This window comes from Papaver somniferum, chromosome 4, assembly GCF_003573695.1.
Source record: "Papaver somniferum cultivar HN1 chromosome 4, ASM357369v1, whole genome shotgun sequence".
Taxonomy (NCBI): Eukaryota; Viridiplantae; Streptophyta; class Magnoliopsida; order Ranunculales; family Papaveraceae; genus Papaver; species Papaver somniferum.
The window spans coordinates 13,459,713-13,482,632 of NC_039361.1; the positions used below are offsets into that span (position 1 = coordinate 13,459,713).

Genomic DNA, 22,920 nt, shown 5'->3' on the forward strand with positions numbered 1-22,920 from the left:
TCCAAGGTTCTCTGTCTCCCTCTAAGTTTAATCCATCTCTCTCACGATATACCTAGTCTTCTATCGATTATGAGAGGGGATCCGTTAATTAGGTGTTTCCGGAAAAATTAGAAGATTTACTTTGGGATCTAATTTTTCTAGGGTTTATCATGTGCGTCGTTTTGACACTAAATTGGGGTTCTATTTTCATCAGGATTATTTGTAGCAGCAACAAAATATACAACCTCAGATGCTGCGTTTTATGTTAACAACTACTGTTGTTAATCCTTTCAACTCCTATTGTTGAAAATATTTCCTTTGGATAAGTATAATCATGCTTGTAGTTTAAATCGGGTAATTTTTTCCAATGTTGAACTTGTGGTGCAATGGTAGCATGACTGACTCCATGTCAGATGATGCATGTTCGACTTACGCCAAGTTCACTCCATTTACATGGATCAACTTTTACCGTTGATCCTTTTTTTTTGGATCAACTACCGTTGTTGATCCCCTAAATTGGATCAACTTCTACTATTGGTTTTATTTTTATTTGGATCAACTACTGTTGTTGATACAAAAATATATGAACTAGTGGTGGCGGCGGTGATGGTGGCGGCGGCTGACTAGTATTGGTGGCGGCGACGGACTAGTAGTGGTGGAGGACTGTTGGTGGTGTAATGGTGGTGCTGAAGGAGTGGTAATGGAATATTAGTGGTGGTGGCGGTTGGTAGGTGGTGGTTGTTGAACGGTGGTGGTGGAATGGTAGTTGAATGTTGGTGGTGGTGGTGGTAGTGGTGAAGGAAGAAATTTGTTCCATTTTGAAATAAAGAAAATATTATATAGACGAGGGTATTAAGGTAATCTAATTTTAAATGGATAAGGTTATTAAAACGTAGGGACATATTTATTATTGTATAAGGATATGTTTATTGGGTGTCAAAAATAGGGACATATAAATAATATTTTTTTTTTTTTTTGAGAAGGAAGTTTATATTAAGAGAAAAAATATATACAACATATACAGGGGTAAGTGTAACCTTTTACATTAGGTAATAACGGCTTACAACTTGATTACAATCCCCCATTGATGCAAAATTTGCGAGATTGGGATTCCATTGAAAGTGTCCTAGACAGTACACCACAAAATAATGGTCTGCTTTGTCAAAAACTTAACTTCCTCTGAAGACATAGATCTTGTTCCATAAATGCGCCTATTCCTTTCATTCCAAGCCTCCCACATTATAGCATACGGAAGCAATGGCCGGATAACCTTACAACCTTCCAAGATTCTAAAGGGCAATCAAATGTACAGTGAAAGAGAAGAAGAGCAGTGGACTCCTTAATTGTGCGACAATATAGGACAATCATCAACCAGTGACTTTCCTTTCTTGTTTAAGATATCCATGGTAGCTAATTTTTTATGGCAGACCTGCCAAAGAAAGAATCCTATCTTGTGAGGCCAAGCTCTTGACCAATAACAATTTTTTTGCTCCTTCTCAAACCCATTTTCATCTATGATGTTCGCAAAGATACTTACCATCATACATTTTTTGAGATGCTTGGTAACTGATCTTTTGGATATTACTTCAAAACTGAAGCCATATCATGGGCATGGGATCTGCTCACAGAGATATCTAACTACCCACTGACCGTCTATATGTAACCTATTTTGGTGGTGACTAGAAGTTAGAACTTGAAGCTGATGATGAAGCAAGAGATATATGGCTGAAATTTTTGCCACCTTCTCGCGTTTTGCCATTTGGGCGCAAGGATAATTTCTGGGAGATGTGGGATACTGGTCCTTGTGGACCTTGCACAGAAATCCATTTTGATAGAATTGGTAACCGAGATGCCTCTTCGTTGGTTAACAATGACGATCCAACATGCATCATAGTTACAAAAAAAATTTGGTAATTGACTCCTTGATCAAAGAGTCAAAGAGTGGACATGATTGGTCGAAAAGGGTCATCTTACGGTCATTATCGTCCTGATTTCGTTTGATTTGGACGGCTAGGAATGATGGGCTATGTTACGGGGTGGGGTCTAGGTGAACATAAATCTACTTCTCTTTCCAACTCCCCCGGTCTATTTTTTTCTTCCTCTTCTCCGCAGATTATCGTAATTTCTGTTTGATTTCCCCAGTTCGAAGAGGTATGGATCTCGAAATTCGTTGCAGCAAACCCTAATTTATCAATTCCGTATATGTATTTAGGGTTTTCATTCGTTTTCATCTCGAATTATTGAGTTACTCCTTTGCATGGTTCTAATAAGTTTCGTAAGATTGTTGCAAAATAGGGTCTTTGGGGTTTCTGGGTTTAGCAAATTCTAGGGTCTTTGGTAGGTTCGGAAACCTACAATAAAATACTGCAAGTGCACTGTGTCTCACTAGTAGAACAATGGCAAGTACAGGTCGTTCCCACGAGGAGTGTGAAAATACTACTTCTAACTAATACCAAGACCAAATAATCAAATAGATCATGTTTAATGAGTTTTCAGAAATTTGAAACAAAATGAAACAATAAATAATTTTAACGAAAAACAGAATGATAGAAGGTTGTTAGGATTTTCGGTTTCCACCAATTAATTATGCAAACTCTACTAATCTTTAAAAATCTATTCCATGCATTTTCAAATATTGTTTCTCCGCTCTAGTTATCTTCGCTTCATGAGTAGTGATTCTAAAGCATTACCTATCTATCCTTGCATACCACGTCTAGGGATTTAACCGAAGCACAAAATATCAATTCAAAAGCATAAATAATCAAGAAAATCACATGAACAATAAAATACCAAGCTATATGAAAAAAAAAACTACTAGTCGTTTAAATCATTATTGAGCATATAAATGTAGAGTTTACACAATTAAATTGGTTTCTACCCAAACCCTAACATAACTCTAGCTAGACATGGTTTTCTCAAAATCCATAGACATATTAAAATCAAACTTTAGCTAAAGAAAAACGAAGAATCGAAAAAAAAACTCCAAAAGCCTTCTCCTATTTCTCTTCCAGCTCTGTGGTCGGGCGCCCCTCTGGAATATTTTGAAACAACACATAAATATAGCTCACAAATGAATTCACGTTTTTCTTCTTCGTCGCCACATCACCTCCCAATAGAAGTCTGCCACATGTCATGAAAAATATAAATTCACCCAATGATGTTGTGCATCGTGTCATAATATGACGAGACATTGTAAAGTATCACCGAATCTCCACTTTCCATAGTATATGAATTTCATTTAGAAAGCATGATATTTTCTTGCATGTGCTGGGTCCCACCTTAACTGTATTTGCAAAATGACGTCAGTTGGCTTCAAATATTCCTTCAGATTCTTTATATAAATATAGCAAGAGAACTTATGTAAGGACAAGATATATTAATCTTTCCTTTTTCTTCATTTGCACGTGGTCATGGAGGTGATATTCTTCCATTCTTATGCTAACAATAATAAAGTCACTCTTGACCAATCTTAGGTGGCATTAGTGTGCTGACATCAACTCGCTTCACCATGCATTAATTGAGATTAAGAATTGTCTGCCTGTTGTGAACTCGTGAGTGCCAAGCCAGTGACACTAGCCAACTGAATTTTAATTCTGCCCACGTCTATAGGAATCGTGAACTTAATCATGTACTCCTTTTTCCTGGAAAGTTCATAAGGCTCTGTTTATGTTTGGTGCCGCGGAGTGGTGCTGATACATAGGAATACCAGGCCAGCCACATTTACCCATTTTAGTCGCAAATGTCATTTGTTTTTTATTTAACCACTTATTTTTCAGGTGATTGGATTTTTTTGTAATTCCTGCAAAAGCCTTAAAACAATATTATTAGCCAAATAATGAGGCCTAGCTAATGTAAATATGGGTACAATTGTGTCGCATTTGCGTGCTTATCAGTCTTTTACTCCTCTCAACCATAAACGGTTCAAATAGAAGTATCTTCAAACTTTTGGATGCTGATTATTGTGGTGTAATAAGAGATCTAGCTACGAATGCACATTTCTGCTGAAACCATCTCCAAAGGAGAAGCCTTTTTCCAATTCAGGTCAGTTTTTTTCCAATCTAGATTAATTTATGGGATTGAACTTATCAATAGCTTACATTTAGTATCTGTCGGCTTATTGATATATTTTTTGTTCTGTTAATTAAGGCTGAGAAAAACGATGCAGACAGAAAAGAATTAATCAAAAAGATGTTACAAGAGTAATTGAAAGGTAAACCATCCGCATAATTCTTAGCAACAAAACTTTATTTACTGTAAAAGTTTTAATTTTATCTACCTTTTTGTTCGAATGGTTTTTCTGGATGCCTCTGCTATTCCATTTTCTCTCTTCACGCAAATTTTTGCTTCTACAATGGGTGTTTCATCAGATTTAATTCTGGGTATATTTCATCAGATTTCTGTTTCTAGGTTTAAGCTACATCTTAATCCAAAGTCTCTATATTTGTTGTAGAAAAATATCATATAGTCCAATCGGTGAAAGGTTAAAATTTTGGTGAATTTTTATAAATCAAATTTCTGTTTTTAGGTTTCTTTATTCTAAATCTCAAAAAGATTGGGAATTCAATTGAAGATGTTACACCTGATGAGTACCTTACATGGTGTGTCTGAAAGTGTAACATAACTTCCATTGCTTAAAAAACAAAAAAAAAAATTCCATTTCCTACTAGACGTCAATAAAAATTAAATACCTCAAATCATGTAGTTTTCCTCTAGTTACGTCTCACATCGATAGCATTTCAGTTACCATTTTTTTTTTCTGATCAGAAATTTCAATTGTTGTTATTAATGTAAATTTTTGTTTCACTACTGTGTTACGTGAATAATGTAATCTAATAGTGGGATTATCACCTAACGTCATATGTTTCTTTTGTAGATACTTCTTGGTTCGAGATACATATGTTCAAACATAAAGTTTCAAAATCAGTAAATACTATTAAGCTTTCCATGTATTGTGGAACAAATCAGTACATACTATTAAGCTTTCCATGTATTGTGGTTTGTGGAACAAAAAACAACAAAATAACTTGGAAAACATTGAGTTTAGCCAGGCAGAAGGTCTTTACAATCCTGCTATTTCACAGATTCTGTTGAAAGTAAGAGAGAAGAAGATACTGACATGTAGATGATGATGACAACAATGAAAATGGCATGTTTATAGGAAGAATCAGCAGATGTTGAAAATGAGAGTGGTTGAGACATCTTGTAGTCGGCGTTGCTCCTTTAGGAAGCATAACCAGTGGTTCAGCTTCGTATTGCATTGCTGGACAGTTTGCATTTTCCTTCTTCCATTTTTGCAATGAAATGATGTAGTCCTTGATATTCCTTTCCAAATGGGTCAACAGAGATATGATAGGGTGATGCTCGAGCTCTAAAATAAGCTTCTTCTCGAAAACAAAAGGATTTTCTAACTGGATTTCTCTGCTCTTTCTCTCTGCATCTACAAATACTTTTCCCCTCACCTGAAAACCTTATTTTTTTATTTTCCTGTGTTTTTGTTTTGCAGTTTGTTGATTTTTTTTCAGGTTTTGTGTCGGGTAAAGGTCGAATCAGAAATATGCGAAGCTTTTTAGGGTTGTTGTAATCGGATTGATGCAGCAAGCCGATTAGGTATTGAAATTTGTTGAGGCTTTTTTTATTCGTTGTTTGGAATTTAATTGATTAATGGAAACCTTATATTCTTCTTCATCTTCACCAATGGAAAATCTTCCAGTTTCTCACTCAATTTCAATTGAAACTTTTCTGAAGTGATTTGTGTGTCTCAGATTTTTTATTTTTTCTTTGCTAAGTTTTGATTCGGCTTTTTGTTTATTTTTATGTGATTAGGGTTTTTGGTTGACTGATGATGTTCTCTTAGCTACAATATGGAAACGTAAGCCTGAACCTGCGAAATTGTGGTTACTTTTACCTATCATGCTCAAAATCTTTGTAAACAATTTGTGATTTTAGTTTAGAGTAAATTCCTTTTTCTTCTATATTATTTCATATATACCTGATTTTCCAGAGAGTAGATTTACTTTTTCTGTTGCAATTAGACATAAGAACACATTTACCATCAGTATTTGAGCATCATCATAGCACCGAGATCAGGTCCCTTGGAGAGGCTTTTGGATTGGATAATTGTGTTTATTTATGGAATGCTTGCAGTAGTAAGGTAGCAACTTTTTCTCGATCTTACTATATTTGGCACTGGGTATTATTTACTGGATGAGTAAATTAGGTGTTGCATTGATATATGTAGTTAACTAAATTATATGACTTGGGAGTGGATGATAGTGTTTCAGTTGGATGGGGACACAACTTGACGTTGCAACTAATAATGAAAATTTCCAGGTAATATACATTCCTTCGATTTGTAATTTAGATGATTAAATAGATGAATACAGGCAGAATGCGAATATGGCATCGGGGATCGGAAGGTATCCATAAGCTGATGGATTTGTATCAGATATGGCTAAATTAGGTGAAGATCTTAGAGGCTGTAAAGTTAGAGAAGGTTTTCTGAGTTCTGAGATACAAAATGAGATCTAAGTACAGGAAGTTGAGGTTCCACAATTGTTTAGTGAACTTCAGATATTTAAAATTTGTTATCAGGTATTCAAAAATAAGGTACATAAGCCATTGCAACAAGTAAGAATATTGAAAGATAAATGTACTTTTAAAATAAGTAGAAATTGAACACCTGAAAGACTTGAAATCAAATTATCTGCGTATATCCAAGTTATTGTTTTTTGAGGGATAATATCACTCATCTTTAAGATCATGCACTCTCTTAACCAAATAGCAGGGAAGGTGGTAAGCAGGTATGTGTATTTTTATCTTTAGTAATGTAGTAATTTAGTGAATTTGAAAACTGATAGGACGCTGATTGACTACTGACTGCAATTCATCAAGTTGAGATGTGCAATTGGTGAGCTTTCGTCAATAGAGTAAGTGGTCTAATGATGAGAAGATGACCATATAAGATATCCATCTGTTGACGGAGCAAAGGAAGTAGATCTATACTACTTGTTGTAAATCTGCAATTCTTTTCTTACAACACCTGATTCTCTTACTACCAACAGGTGCTCTCTCTCCCTCAAGAAAGACAGTTATTCACTCACAAGTTTGCTTGGTTAGGTTGACAGATTAACAAAACAGGTTTGACTACCTATTATCCGGATGACCCTCCCGTCCAGGGTAACACAAATTAACAAAAGACGTTTTGTTTTTGGTTAGGTTGGTGACTACCTATTGGAAACAAGGTTTTGCTGGTGTTTTGACCGGTGATGTTTTTATTGGATTACTACTGAGGCTTCGGATATTGTTATTACCGTGATGTTCTACTTGATGTGAGTCTTATGTTTGCTGCTTTTCTCTTGGAACTCGATTTTATTTGAATACCTAAAATTGGTTGTAGATAGAAGCAATGGATACTCAGATGCTGAAAGTTAGTTGGTCTGATTCTCTCTTTGGTTTTGTCCTTGGTAAGACTGAGTACAGCCTATTTGAGTAGTAAATTTGCTTGATTTGAGTAGATTTTTACTGATGTGTGTAATTTACATGTGCTTTATAAATGTGCAAGCCATTCCATCTATATTGTATTGTTATTGATTATCTCGGCTAGTGGACTTTAAAAATATGAAAAACTGCATATGTTATTGTTGCCAGGTTCTCTATGCAGTTAAACGGGGTATGTTTCTCGGTATTAATTAGTAGTGGATACTGTTTCTTTGAAGATTTAGAAAGTTCTGCTGTTGTTGTAGTAGTTTATAAGGCCTCATTTTTAGATGGATATGTATTTTTAAAGCGCTAATTTTTAGGCCCTCCGTCGATGCTTTTTGTAAAAGCAACTAATGCTGAGTGGTGTGAAATCCCCCGTTTTCATAAGCATGCACATGTAGACCTGTTGGAACTGTTGAAAAATAAGAGATTAAAAGCATTCATTACTCAGGTTGTACAAGGGGCATATATCGGGGTGTTGCTGATATTTTTTGTTGTTCACTGGTGGTTCCCAGAGGATCTATAGATGGTGCAAGCTATCTTTCTTTTATAACTTCACTTTTCCGTTGATAGAGGCGATCCAGATAATAGTTTGATCCTCTTATTAGGAATAATGATTGTCGCTCCGCTCTGTGATTGAAGTCAAAACGAATAGAATGCATGTGAAGTACACTATCTTCAGGAACGTTGTTGTGCAAAGGTATGTGTGTAATTTTTTATTAGCCACTTCAAAATTAATCTAAGAACTTCAGAATCAACACCTTTCTGGCCCCAAGCCTCTTTGCATAAACTGAGTAGTCAATATCGAAACCATTGCAAGCATGACCATCAAATGAATTTAAACATTGCATAACAAATTAATACAAAAGTTCAAATCTATTTCTGATAGTTGGGTGTACATTATTTTGATTGTATCTATTGTACAAGGTCACAGGAATTAGAGATTTCTATTATGGAAATTCTTATCTATTCATCACAGGAATTGATGTTGAATCACAAGGAACTATCTCAAGTACGTGGATTCTAATGTTGAAACGCGTATGTTGGTAATAAGTCAATCTCTTGGTATAAAGGTATTTATGTGTATTCTTCTTTCAATTTATTCGATTTGATGTAAGAGCTGATGATGTTTTTGTTGCGGATATTAAGGATGCTGAGACTAATAGAAAATTAAAAATTGGAAGGGGTTTCTGAGTTTGTACATGCAATTCAGGTAGGGAGGGGGTATTGTTTAATTTTTTCAACTTATGATCTGTTCTAGAATAGGAATCTCTAAGGTTAACTTGGTAATAATATGAAACATGAATCTCTAAGTTCACTGTTGCATAATTCACTGTTGCATATTTGCTTCCAGTTGAAACCTGCAAAAGCAATTGAGAATGAGAATTATGCTTTAGCAGCTGGAATTCGAGATCAAAATTCCAAATTATATAATGGCACGACGAGGTGACGTCATTATAATTGTTTATGTCTTATGACATTGATCAACAAGTTACGCAGTCTCACATTCAAGCTTCTAAATAATTTTTTATTAGTGTATTCTTAAATCCTCAACTGCAAAAGCAATTGAGAATGATAATTATGCTTTAGTAGCTGGAACTCGATCAAAATTCCAAATTAGATAATGGCACGACGAGGTGACGTTATTAGAACTATTTATGTCTTATGACATTGATCAACAGGTTACATAGTCTCACATTCAAGCTTCTAAATAATTTTTTTATTTGTGTATTCTTAAATCTTGACGTTCACGAGTACCATTGTTTTGTCAATTAGTTTACTGGAGAACAACTCGCAGCACTATTCATAGACTGTTTATACTTGCGGTGGATGATCTTTGTAGGAACCTCTTTGATGTCATATGTGAAGCATTTCCTACAAGTTATTCCATAGTTCCAAGGGCTTGGGACCCACAATTTGCAATCTTTCATTGTTGTGTGTTGCTATGGATACAACTACTTTAAGAAGTTATATCTTAGAAAGAGCGGATCCAAATCTATTGGAACCAGTGAAAACTTGATAGTTATTGTTGTTGGGGGTTTCACTGCAATAGTGGGACATGTATTATCTTCTTTTGTGCTAAAATACTTTGCTTGGTTGGATGTGAAACATCCATAAGCCTGTGACCTACCATCTTAAATCGGGTTCAGTTTATATTGGAATCTGCAAATGATATATAATATGTGCTACGTCATAAGTTTTGCTAAATTAGGGGTCTAACTTTCTATTGATGTATGCATGCTAAATAGTATTCTATAATACTATTTAACTTTCTATTGATGTAAGCATACTAAGCATAACGCCACCGTATTCCAAATTCAGTTCACGTCCAAACACTTTCCAAAACTGGCCGGATACAGTTTTCTTCAGTTCTCTGGCCACGTAACTTCTCGACCTCAGTACATGGAACAACTAGTAACAAACACTACTGCCATACTTTTCATCAGCTATCACACAAACCATAATTCTCATGATGCTGCTGAACCAAATCTCCGCATAAGTATCTTGTTCAATTCCCATCTTCCTTCCTGCAAACGTAGAGTCCATCAGAACTCCAGCTGACACACCGACTCCATCGACTGCACAGAAAACAACTCTCATCGATCTTCATCACCATGGGTTGTTAACGGCAGCTGTCATTTTCTTACGTAACCAAAACCTGCACCTCGATCATGAACTTCTTGTTAAGTTTCTTCTCCAGTCCATCTCCGAGTTTCCATTGCAGATCTCTTCACTGTCCATAGTAGCCTGACATTCTTAATTCCGGCAAACAACGTCTCCATTGGACCCCTGGTTTCAGCCATCAACACCCACGAACGAATTCGGACCAAACAACATACATCTTAAACAGCTCCAATTTCTTCTAGGCCTTCTTGCAAACAGGTTGCAGGCAATTCCCCGTGACATTCGACATATGCAGACGAACTCCATCACTGCCAGCTACCATTCTATCCATGCATAATTTCCATTCAACCACAAACTCCAAAATTCATTACATCCATCCAACATCAGATCGATTGCCTTGGCTGCCGATTCATTCTCCATCTTAGCTACAGCTCATCCATAAGCCATCCAACGCATTTGCATGTAAACTCCAACACCACCAGCTCCGTTATTGTTGTTGTGTCATTTCTCAGTTCACTCCAAGTATTCATAATACTATACATCATCACCAATTTCCATTATGTCTGCTCCTGACCAGCTAGAACATCACCGGAAGTAACAGCCACATCATTCGGTCCATCTCAAAACCGAGCTCCATAACACAGCCAGCCATACGACAACAATTCTTCAAAATCCAAACCTATTCGAGATAACACCATTGCCGGCAGACAAAACCCATCATCACCTGCATAAAGCCCCAAAAATCAATTCCATCTTCATTAATTCATCACTTGTTTGAACGGCACCAACATCTAGTCTTCGTTTAATCTTCAGGCGTACAATTCAGGCGAAGTATGACCCAGTATCAGTTCAAGCCACGAACTCACATCTGCAGACACTAAATTAATCATCACCATCAACTTTTTCTAAACGCCACCTGCTCGAGAGTTTCTTCGGTTTCATAAAGAGATAAGATGTAGTGGAAGGTCTGTAGTCTAGATACGTTATACATTCCTTTGGCTTTAGTGGGCTCCACAATCTTGCCCAAGTGAACAAAACACGATTATGTGTACCATTGTTGATGTGCCTGGCCGTGACATTGAGGGGCATGGTCATCAAAATTAATTACATGCCAATGATAAATTTGGTTCAATCTCCATTTGGTGCCATGAGTTACTTGAGTGGTTGCTGATATAAAGAAATACCAGGCCAACCGCTTTTTGGTGAATTTTGCCGTAAACGCTATTTAGTTGTGTATTTAATTGCTTATTCTTTCGATCATCATATTTGCTTGTACTTTCTACAAAAGCACTAAAATAATGTCATTAGCCGAGATATCGAGTCCTAACTAATATAAATATGGGTACAAAATGTAGCACTTACGTGCTTATCAGTCATGGCCATGGCTTAATAATACGATATCCACAAAAACTTAAGTATTTTTATTAGAGGAAAAAACAAATAAGAACTTACAGTTTACTAAAACAAAAAATCGGCTTCAATCATTAGTAAAGTTTCTTTCTATGACTGATCTCTTTAGATTATCAATTACTTACAATATGTTATGCTTCAAAAAAAAAAAAATCACTGTGATCTGTAAGTGTCCATGAAAACATTGAACTTGGATTCCTTCTGAACTGGGATTGGTAAAGTAGGAGTCTATCAAAACAGAGGAAATATATGACGACGTAATTGCAGCTTCATTAATATAATGTGGTTGTGTGTTTCTTTCTTTAGAATCCCTCTGATCCTTTTTGAAACCTTACTCTAAATTACTCTTGGATAGTATGTTAGCACAATACCATATGGTTCATTCCTGTAATCACTTTACTTGTTGTCTTAGCTCAAATGGAAGAGCACATGGTTCTCAACCATGTAGTTGTGGGTTCGACTCCCGTAGATGGCATTGTTATTTGAGTAGGCTAGGACATCATATGCTTCTGTTGTCAACATTAACTCTTCATTACGTAGTGCAACACATTTATGGGATAATGAGGGGTGTCATATATCATCTCGGTACATGAGAAACATCTGAATAGAACAAGCTAATTCAAATTCTCTGTGAAGTCTTTCATCGCAATGATACTCATGGGTGCAGTGTAGATAATTCAATAAGTGAAACCCTGAGAATTAGAGTGTGCATCCAAAACCTTACATATTCAATCTTTGTTATAATAGTTGATATTGGAGTACTTGACCTGAACACAAATATATGGAAGGAGCAACTTAAGTTTCTAGATACATACCACACGAAGGAAAAGTTTGCTCGGCTTCTAAACCCATGTTTCCTGCAATGCAATTATAATGTAGCTTTCGACTAAGCATCTAGATTAACCACTTTACAGGGCAATGCAAGAAATTGAGCAAGTAAAAGTAGAATCAAGACTGGGCTCTCTAAGTGAGCGGCAAAGGAATCAAGTCGAGGTTTTGTTTATAATTCCCATCACATGGATTATTTGATTGTGTTGATTTTTCTCTGTCAATGGCAGTGTTTGGTTGTAATATTTATTTCACTGGATTAATCTATTGTTTCTGTTTACACGTGGGAGTATTTATGGTAAAGGTTTACAAGCCATTCTCATGCCTTCAAGAACTGTTGTTTTTTATGATTCCAGTCATTACTTGAGAATCCAGTGGCATCAAGAAAGTTTATTATGTTGAAGCTATGTCGTGTTATGGTACTTGGCAGAAAAATTTGCTGAACTCACCACGAATACGCTAAGGAAACCACCATCAATACTCAACTACATGATATTGGGTTGCAGATACAGCCAAGTTGATTTATATTCGGAATTTTGTGTATTGTTATTCCATTGTGCTTTTTCAGTTCCTATTTTCTGTCTTTGAGAGGAAAATCAGCTCTTCCAAAATAGAATTTTTCTTGGTATTACAATTCTACAAGGGGTATGGAATACTTTGTAGATTTAGTGTGGCTGCAAATCGTAGAAATTTTGCGGGACTAAGATAGATCTCAGTAAATCTCTGTCTCGATAAATATTCATTTGTTCAAGTGTAATTTTTACCTTCAGGAAGAAAATCTATTTAATTATATGTCATTCTAATGCAGAAGTTTTCCCAAAGAAGGTACTTAATTTGATGATTTTAGAGAGAATAATAAAAGGCTTGGCGTTCAAATTTTCAGAATGCAGTTAAAGAATCAAACTCTAGAAAGGTACAAAAGTGGATAAACTATGATGTCTTAAAATCCAATGGTACTTCTCAGAATGCTATAATCTATAGTCATTACTTTAAAGTTTGAACTACATAAGTGTTTTACCTCCACATCTAATTGTTTTAGTTCTTTACCTGCTTGATCCTCATGGTCTCTTATATCCGGGAAGAAAAAGAAACACTAAAAGATAGGTTTCTTTTCTTCTTTCTCAGTGTCTTAGAGTCTCAATTACAACTACTAGCCCATGGCCACAAGTCAAATACTAGCCCAATTTGAACTATAAAATATAGCACGACCAAATTCAAGTTCACTTAGGTGTATTACTTTAGGGAGTTGACTGATAATAGATAACAAAATTGAGTTAGGTTGGGTATAGGAAACCTAATACAAATTTGGTTATTATAAAACGTTGATTTCCTTATTCGGAAATTAGTACAGTTCTAATTATATGGAAACACCGATTTCCTTAACAAAGCCTCTTTGAAATCTATACATAGGACAAACGACCGCGTACTCTGAACATATACCAGAGACTCTTTTGCGAGACAGAACACATGATTCACCGGATACGCTTTCCTTAATTCACTTCTTTATATGTGTAATAAAATTGTTTGATTGCGTGATTTGTAATTAATAATTAATATAAATTTTATGCTTATTCTAGATAAACAAACACTGATACAGGTAAACATGGCGGGAGCAAATACTCGGAGCAAACGACCAAGGTTTATGATCATCTTCTTGCAAAATCATTCTTATGCATATAAATATTACATTTTAACCAGTGGTCTAAAGGTTTACCGATTACATTTCTTCCTACGATAATTTAAGCAGATAAAATAGTAGGAAACATGGATTATAATTTGTTTGGTTACCTAGATCCTTACCAAGTTCGTCATAAGGTGGTCAGGGCAAGGATTTTAAAGATTTGGAAATCAGGAAATCGAAAACAAAGGAAGTGTATGCGCTGGAACTGCATTTAATGGATGAAAAGATAAGAAAATCCCCTTTTTGGATGAATATCTCTTGAATTATGTAGGGAAAATATATGTTTATTGCAAATCACAGAAAACCCAGAGGCGTGTAAAGGTACAAAGCAGCTGATAGAAATATTAGAAACCCAGCTGGTGGAAGGGAATTTGTATTCCATCGAAAGGTTTAATCTCTCTGCCTCGAAGGAAAGTTTCCGAATTGTTAACTATAAACACGTTTTGTGGTTTATCAAGTTCAGCAAAGTGAAGCAACTATACATTGGTGAATCGGGATTTCCTGACCACAAATTTAAAAGTGCGAAAAAGTGAAGGACACCACACTCCATCTAAGTAAGAGCCAAGATACCTTTGTATTTTCCATGCAACATATATAAGATACATATAATTGACAACATTGTTACTTGAAGATACTATTAAAAGATTGAAATGGTTTTCAGGTATTATTATGGTAGCATTTGATGGCCAAAAAGGGTCTGGCGAAGTTCATAAGAGAGAGATAGTCATCGAAGATACAAAGTAAGTAACATTGATTTAAAAGGTATATTATTTCTAAATTATGAACTGAGATCCTTAATAATTTGACGATTAATCTTATGACGTTGTTGTTTGGGTTGAATGGTGCAAATCAGTAGGAGAGGGTGTTGTAGAGGAACATATGAATACTCCGATAATTTTAATTATTACTGGAACGTTTTTAAGCGAGTTCCAAGGTTAGAGGTCTGTTACTAATTAATCGCAGAAAGTGCTGACATTAGCATTTATTCACCTAACAGATAACTATACCTTGCAACAGTTGCACTTGAATTAGCTATTACCACTGCCTATAGAGTGTTAATCAATTTGGATATACCAGAAGTCAATAAATTCAAGAAAAAGTAAGTGCGCAGAATAAAATTAGGACTATATGACTTTTACCTTTCGTGAGTTGAATTTTTATTTTAATCTAAATAGTGTACTTGCTTTCACTAGATTCAATTTTATCTTTTTGATCTAAGGAAGAGAGAACTAGATCATATTGTTGATTATGTTTCTCATGATGTCGTTGATCGATGGGGGTGGATGAAAGTGGTGGCATAGATTATGTTTTTGGTGATTTTGTGAATGTGTGTAGTTACCGGTTTAGTAAAAATATGACAACTGAAAGTGGGGATGAACATCTCATTTTTCTGTGTTAGTTAATGAACGATTTTATGGATTCTTATGATCATGTAATCCAAACATGTACATTGTGTTACATTGTTATTGTTATTAGTAGATACGCGAATGAATTCTAGAAGTTTCATTAAACATTAGAAACTTGATACAGTTGTTCAAGAGAATTTATCAACGTGCAACTGCTCGAAAAATTTGTAAGCAATCAAATTGGTTACATATACTAAATCAGATGATTAGAAAAACAAGTAACAACATATTAGAATCTTATCTGCTAAAAAATATTGTTTACCAAATTGAGCAGGCTTATACCATTATTCTTTCACCAAATTGATGCTTTAGTATCACGTTGTTGCAGCTCTTACGCTCTATTACATGTCTTTTGTTAAGTAAAAGACTAGCATATTGTACTTTCAAAGTAAATTATCATCAGTTTAATCTTTTCATGGAGTTGACCCAATTTGAGCACTTTTGTTCTGTATCATTCTCTAAATATATTGAAATATGTTTGGTAGAGAAAAAAGACATCTCATTTGTTGCTCTCTCATCATTATCATCATTACATTCTAAACTAAACTAAGTTGCTTCCTGAATAGTCTTCCTATTTTCACTGGGATCATCCGGTTGTGGCGCGTAGGTCATTGTGACTCAGTTGTCCCCGAATTCGAACCTGTGTAAATTTATGTCGTGGTTTTAGCAGTCAGAAAAAGATGGTACTACTTCTTGTTCTAGTCACTTACTTCTTCTTGAATCATTGACTCATACCTCCAGATTGATCAATACTCTTAGAGGCACTGGTAGTCGCCAATCCAAGCGCACCTGTTGTAAGGGATAATGGTATGTTAGGTAAAAAAAATGCAATTGTCAGGACATGTCTTGGTTAATTATAAACGGACCACTAACCTAGAAACTTGATTACAAACGCTCCAGTAATGGTAACAATTATTGGAGTATTGATGAAATTAAATCAAGTGATTGATTATGTTTTTTACTGGAAATAAGTGCCTAAATGCATACTGATTCGATTAGTATTGATATTATTAGGTGTTTAATAATGTAATAAAATTATGAGTATAGCATGGAATGAGAAAAAATAAATTATGTAAACTGATACTAACATGGGAGGTTGATCCGGGGCCGTAAGGCCCCGGTGATACCTAGTTGAGATATGGAATTTTTTATTTATTCAATTCAACAGGGAAGTAACTGATGGCCCTATGAAACCTCTTCCTTCAAAGCATGTCGACACTGGGATGGGTTTTGAACATTTGACTTCAATTCTTCAAAACAAAAGAAGCAACTACGACAAAGATCTATTCATGCCCATTATTAATGTTATCCAACAAGGAACTGGAATTCCACCCTACTCCGGAAAAGTTGGAGTAGATGATGTGGACCGAATTTGATACTGCTTATAGGGTTGTGGAAGACCATATTAGAACTCTTTGTTTTGCTATTGTCGATGGATCTGGTCCAGTCAATGAGAGCCGCAAATATGTCCTACGTCGTATTCTTAGACGAGGAGTGCGTTACGGACGTGAAATACTTAAATGTGAAAAAGGTTTCTTCACTAAACTCGTGAGAGTTGTGGTAGAATCGATGGGAAGTGTCTTTCCATAAATGGAGCATCATGAAATGGATATTAGAGAAATTATCGAAGACGGGGAAACAAGGTTCGGAAAGACATTACTCAAGGGTATTAAGAAGTTTAAGGAGCAGGCTGCTCAAAAACATAATCAGGGGAAGAAAGTATTAAGTGGAAAGGATGTGTTTCTCTTGTACGTATGGTATTAGGAAATAGTCTATATTTGAGTCATGTATTTTAGGAAATCTAAATACGTGCAGTCCACGTATTATGTCTTGATGACCAAGACATATGAATGTCTAAATATCTAAACAATGAATGAGAAAACTAAGACTTGTCGAGAACTTGACATGGTCTCAAGAGCCTGGTTAAAACCCTAACCCTAAAATTTTCAAGTTCTCTTTTAAGCAATGGGAGAAGGAGATGGAACAAACTCATCAGGTGGAACAAAGGGAAAAGACATAGTTTATGATTCTCCGAAGAAAAATCCGGTGTATCAGCTTGGATCAAGTGATGGTCCTGGTATTTTAATTACTCTGATTGCTTTGAAAGGCACCAATTATGATGAATGATCTAGAGCCATTAGAAGATATTTGATAGCTAAGAGGAAGTTTGGTTTTGTTGATGGTACTATTAAACAACCTGAAGACCCTGACCAGTTGGAGGAATGGATTGTTGTCCATTCAATGGTGGTTTCCTGGATTAATAACACGTTGGATTCTTCAATCATATCCACGTTAGGAGATTATGACTATGCGAGCCTTCTATGGACACACTTAAAGAAGAGATTTTGTGTTGTCAGCAGCACAAGAATTTGTCAACTAAAATCTTCTTTGAGTGAGTGTAAACAAGGGAAGTCTGAGAGTGTTGTTGTCTATTATGGAAGATTAAACAAAATCTAGGATGAGATGGTGACATATATGAAAATACCACAATGTAAGTGTGGTCTTTGTACCTGTAATATTGCAACTCAGGTAACTAGCTTGCGAGAAGAAGATTATCTCCACTGTTTTTTGATTGGCATGGATGGTATATATAGCTCACTGCGTGAACAATTGCTAGCACGAGATCCTTTAATAACTATTGATGCTGCGTACCAAACTGTGGTGAACTATGAGAGATTAAGAATGGGAAATGGTCTTCTATTTAAAGAAGTGCAGGAGAATGTGATGGCGTTTAAAGTGCAACCTGATCAGACAACAACTACAATCACTTATGATGCTACGAAATTTTATAAGCATTGTAACAGAGTTGGACATTCTGAAGATGGATGTTTTCAAATCATTGTCTACCTTGAATGGTGGGTTGAAAGATCTCGTGGTGGTAGAGGATCTGGTAGAGGCGGAAAAGCTGGTGGTAGAGGCAGAGGTAATTATGTTCCTGGCAGAGGTGGAAGAGGATATGGCAACACCAATATGGTGCGTGCAGATAATTTGAATGTACCAGCAGCACAACAATATAGTGGTACTACACCTGTAGATGGATCTGGCTTGGTTGGCGTATCGGCGACTCAGCTTCAACAAGTGCTTGACTATTTGAGTTCAAACAAATCAAAACTATAATTGCAAGGTAAACAAAATCGTACTTCCTGGATTGTGGATACATGGGCTACGAATCATGTCACATGTAACATTGATGACATGATAGAAGTAAAAGAAATTACGGCATGATCAGTAGGCTTGCCAGATGGAAAATCTGCGAACTCTGATAAAATAGGGACTGTGATTCTTCCTGGTGGTTTGAAGCTTAACAATGTTCTTTATGTACCTCAAATAACATGTAACTTGATCACGGTCACACAGAAGATCGATGAGTTATCTTGTGTTGTGCAATGTACTAACAGTTTATGTCTTATACAGGATCGTTTGACGAGGAAGGTGATTGGAGTGGGTGAGAGACAAGGTGGACTATATCTGTTTCGTGGTGTAACTTCAGTTAAAGTGCTTGCAGTTCGTGGAGATGCGTATGAGCTATGGCATCAAAGAATGGGACATCCGGCAGAGAAAGTATTACAAAAGATACCAGCTGCAAGTAGGTTAGTTAGGAAGAATAATAATGCTTGTGATATTTTTCCACGAGCAAAACATTGTCCAAGTAGTTTTCCTAATAGTCAGAGTAAAGCTAGCTGCATATTTGAGTTAGTTCATTTGGATTTATGGGGGACTTACAAGACACTTTCGTCTTGCGGAGCTCATTATTTTTTAACAATAATTGATGATTTTTCAAGAGGTGTGTGGATTTATTTGATCAAGAATAAAACTGAAGTTGAATTGGTATTTCTTAACTTTCTTGCTCTTATTAAACGTCAGTTTGACAAGGAAATCAAAAATGTTAGGAGTGACAATGGAACAGAATTTAATATTCATATTTGACACGTCTTGTGTTGGTACGCCCCAATAAAATGGGAGAGTTGAGAGAAAACATAAGCATATAATGAATGTTGCAAGAGCTTTGAGATTTCAAGCTAATTTACCAATACAATTTTGGGGGGAATGTGCACTGACTGCAACATACTTAATTAATCGAACACCAACACCTTTTCTCAATAATAAGACTCAATATGAAATTATGTTTGGAAAGTTACCTCCATATGATCAGTTGAGAATGTTTGGATGTTTCTATTATGTGCACAATCAGAATAATAAAGGAGATAAGTTTGCAAGTCGGGGAAGAAGGTGTGTATTTCTTGGTTATCTATTTGGTAAAAAGGCATGGAAAGTTTATGACTTAGACACAAAACAGTTTTTGGTGTCAAGAGATGTAGATTTTTATGAACACCAGTTTCCATATATGACAGACACAGTTGAGCAGCCAAATAATATTACTCCATCAAGTATTGAAACATGTTGGAGTGATGATGAGGACAAAGAAGAAGTAAAGTTGTATGGAGAAGTTATTGAACCTCGGCATCCTGAGATGTAGCAACAACAAAGAAATGATGATACACAGCTTGGGATTGAATGTACAACAGAAGAATTGCAAGGAAGTGTTCAAGAACATCCTGAGGAGACTGAACAGGATGCTTCATCCAATGACACTTCTGTGGAAGTTGCGGTAGATAATAACATCAGTGAGATGGGTAAAGGCAAACGTCAGAAAATTCCTTCTAGAAGACTCAAGGGCTTTGTGACGCATACAGTACGTGAAAATAGTCCACCTTCCACTCAACCTACACAATCATCATCCTCAGGTACACCTTATCCTTTGACATATTATGTTAGTTGTGATCGTTTTTCTGCTGTCCATAGAAAATATCTTGCAGCTATAACGGTTGCAAATGAGCCCAAAAGATTCAAAGAAGCTATGAAGCATCCAGGATGGAGAAAAGTCATGGCTGAAGAAATAAGAGCTCTAGAAGAACAAGGAACATGGGAATTTGAGGAATTACCACTTGGTAAGAAGGCATTGGGAAGCAAATGGATTTATACAGAGAAGCATGATGAAAATGGGAATTTGATACGTCTAAAGGCAAGATGATTTAGGAATCATCAAGTTGAAGGATTGGATTATAATGAAACATTTGCACCAGTGGAAAAAATGACAACAGTTCGTACTTTTCTAGCCGTTGCAGCAGTTAAGAATTGGGAAGTGCATCAAATGGATGTTCATAATGCATTTCTGCATGGATATTTGGAGGAAGAAGTGTATATGAAGATACCTCCAGCGTTTGCCAAAGGAAATTCCAATTTAGTATGTCGAATGAAAAAATCATTATATGGTCTTAAACATGCGTCTAGGTGTTGGTTTACAAAGTTATCAAAAGCCTTGAAGAAGTATGGTTTTAAGCAATCATATTCAGATTACTCTCTTTTTATTATGACAAAGGGAAGGATGCATCTTAATGTCTTAGTATATGTTGATGATCTGATTATGGAAGGCAATGATCTTGTTGAACTTCACAATTTTAAAACTTACTTGGGACAATGCTTCAAGATGAAGGATTTAGGGAAGTTGAAATATTTCTTAGGATTGGAGGTGGCTCGTAGTAAACAAGGTTTTTATATATGCCAGAGAAAATATGCATTGGACATTATCATGGAGACAGGATTATTGGGTGCAAAACCTGCAGAATTTCCTATGTAGACGAATCACCAACTGGCATTGGCAAAAGGGAATATACTTGATGATGTGGAAAAATATAGAAGATTAGTTGGTCGTTTGATTTATTTGTCAGTTACCAGACCAGATCTGGCATACTTAGTACACATTTTATCACAATTTATGCAACAACCTAGAATAGAGCATTGGGAAGCAGCACTTCGTGTGGTTAGATACTTGAAGAAGAGTCCAGGACAAGGAATTTTGTTGCGCTCTGATAGTGGTCTTAGTTTAAAAGGATGGAGTGATTCAGATTGGGCAAGTTTTCCATTGACTAGACGTTCTTTAACAGGATGGTTTGTTCTTCTTGGTTTTTCTCCTATTTCTTGGAAGACTAAGAAGCAGCATACAGTTTCTCGTTCCTCAGACGAAGCAGAAAATAGATCTATGGCAGCAGTGACGTATGAATTGAAGTGGCTGAAACAGTTGCTTGGTGATTTAGGAGTTCACCATACTCATGGGATGCATCTCTTTTGTGATAGTCAATCAACATTATATATTGCTCAGAATCCAGTATTTCATGAACGAACAAAACATATAGAAGTGGATTGTCATCTTGTTAGAGATGCCATCATAACGAAGATTATATCACCTTCCTACACACCTACAACGGTGCAATTGGCTGATATCTTTACAAAAGCCTTAGGAAAAGCTCAGTTTAAGTTTCTTCTGTCCAAGATGGGCATTTGTGATCTGCATGCTCCATCTTGAGGGGGTATTAGGAAATAGTCTATATTTGAGTCATGTATTTTAGGAAATCTAAATACCTGCAGTCCACGTATTATGTCTTGATGACCAAGACATATGAATATATAAATATCTAAACAATGAATGAGAAAACTAAGACTTGTCGAGAACTTGACATATGGGTTCCCTACGGATCTTACTCAGCTGATGGCAGAAGAAAAAGGCCTGCTAGTTGATATGCAGGGTTTTGAGAGTGCAATGCATGAAGCAAGAAATAGATCCAGGAGTGCCTAGAATAAGAAAGTTGGTGGTCATGGATGCTGATGCCACTTCCGAAATGCACAAAATAAGAGAAGTTGATTTTGTTATAGAGCTTTTATTCGGCTGGTTTCTTTCTTTCTCGTATCTAAGTATATATGTTGTTGATCTTCTTAATTAGCAGCAAAACTGATATAACTGGTGTAACCTTGTTATACACTTAATTCATGTAAATTTCAAGTTAAGCAAAGATGCTGGTGAGCTATCATATGTCATATATGCATATCAATCCTGCTGATGAGTTTATAAACCCGAAGAAAAATTTATCTGTTGGATGAATCCTTCTGGAGATTTGATTTAATGTAGAGTTTCGGATATTTTCCACTGTAGGTGGGGAATTAATAAACCGACCTGCAAGTTATGGATGTCTCCTAAGATGGTTTAGAGACTCTCCAGTCAAAAGTAAAAACCCTAAACTTGTATGCTCTCCTCCACGCCAAAGCCCCAGCCAGTTAGAGATAAGAAATTATCTAAAAGGCAACTCGTTGTTCTTCTCCCTCTGAGTGTTCAGTTTTCGGTTCTCAAACGACAATCTTTGTAATGAAGAAAACCCTTGGAACAGTATCAACCATGTCAAGCCTACCTGAAGATATTCAAGTAGACATCTTTATGAAGTTACCCGTGAAATCCATCGGGATTTGTAGATGCGTATGTAAGCTCTGGTGTAAAACCTACTTTGTAGTCCTAAATTTATTAAATATCAACTTAATTATAATATCCAAAATAAGAATAATCATAAGCTCATGTGCTTAACTAGAGAGTGTTATTCTATATACTCGACCTCGATAGATTTTGGTTGCGTATCATCATCACCTTGGTCAGATGTGGATTATGTTGAGATATTGGGTTCATGT

General features: G+C 35.9%; 1 pseudogene; it reads left to right on the forward strand.

Annotated features, from left to right (window-relative positions):
- The first annotated feature begins 1,492 nt into the window (after positions 1-1,492).
- LOC113272037 lies at positions 1,493-22,072 on the forward strand (annotated as a pseudogene).
- The last annotated feature ends 848 nt before the right edge of the window (positions 22,073-22,920 follow it).